Raw genomic sequence first — 1,429 nt, 5'->3', positions numbered from 1 at the left:
TATGGCCTGTATCTTGAGGTCAATTTGATCAGATCGCTACCCCTGCTTTTTTTGCATTACCGTTTGCTTGAAATATTTTTCTCTAGCCTTTATTTCTCAACCTGTTTTTGTCTGCAAATTTGAGATGAGTCTCCTGGAGGCAGCAGATCGATGGGTTATGTTTCCTGATCCAGTCTGTTAGCCTCTGCCTTTTAATTGCTGAGTTCAGGTCATTGATATTCAGTGTTATTATATCCATCTGTGGACTCTGTGATATCATCTTGTACCTTTTGTGTTGGATATTTTCCTATCTACCTGTCTTATCCGCTTGTGTTATATGTGTGTGGTTTACATTTGCCTTCTTTCCACTATTGAGCTGATGTTATCCTGGGGGCTGTTTCTTCTTTGTCGCCCTATGGGTGGAGTTGTTCTATGTGATGGCCTCTTATTTGCCCTCCATGAGAGTTGATCTTCTGCGCATACTGGATCGGCAAGGATCTTTTGTAGGGCTGGGTTTCTTTTTATGTATTCTTTGAGGTTGTCCTTGTCTGTTAAGGCTCTTACTTCTCCATCTATGTTAACAGATAAGTTGGCTGGGTAAAGTATTATTGGGTTTGCATTGTTTTCTTTCAATTTTTGGAATATGTTACTCCATTCCCTCCTCTTCTTCATTGTTTTTGCTTATAGGTCTGAACATATTCTTATTGGGGTACCTTTATATGTGACTGTTTGCTTTTCCCTAGCTGCGTTTATGATCTTCTCCTTTTCCTCATAGTTGGATAATTTGACAATTATGTGTCTTGGTGACTTCTTCTTGGGATTCAGTCTGGCTGGTGTTCTTTCAGCCTCTTGAATGGTTGCCTGATTTTCATTTATGAAGCTGAGGAAGTTTTCCTCTAAGAATTCCCTCGCTACTTTTGCTGCTGAATTCTTTGTTTTGTCTTGTTCCAGTAACCCAATTATTCTAATACTGCTTCTTTTCATAGCATCACACATGGCTCTCAAGTTTTCTTCAGCTTCTTTGATGTTCTTATTTGACTGATTTTCCCATTTGCTGATGTCTGCTTGATTATCCTCTAGGTCACAGCCTCCTGAAGCCTAGGTCAGTTAATTTGTCACTGGATTTTGATATTTCATTCTTAACTCTTGTATTTCCCTTTGGTGTGTTGCCTTAATCTCCTCAATCATTTCATCTTTTTCTGCATTGCTTCCCTCATATCCTTTATGACTGCAAGCAACAATTTGATAATTTATTTTTGTGTCAGGTCAATATCTGCTTCTTCTATGCCCAATGTTAAGTCCATGACTTCTTCTGGTATTGTCTTCTGTTTCTCCTGCTTTTTCATTGAAGCTGTTAAAACTGGTTGCTGTTTAAGTGTTGTTTTAGAGGAGCCTGGAGCCATCTTCCTGAGTCGAAGAGCCCCAGGCTCTGTCCTGGGGGATTCGTATG

The sequence above is a fragment of the Echinops telfairi genome, unplaced genomic scaffold (genome assembly GCF_000313985.2).
Source record: "Echinops telfairi isolate 266 unplaced genomic scaffold, ASM31398v2 ScPeMD7_3533;HRSCAF=4204_0, whole genome shotgun sequence".
In the NCBI taxonomy this organism is placed as follows: domain Eukaryota; kingdom Metazoa; phylum Chordata; class Mammalia; order Afrosoricida; family Tenrecidae; genus Echinops; species Echinops telfairi.
The sequence above is the reverse complement of the archived record's forward strand: the minus strand, read 5'-3'. Positions refer to the sequence as shown.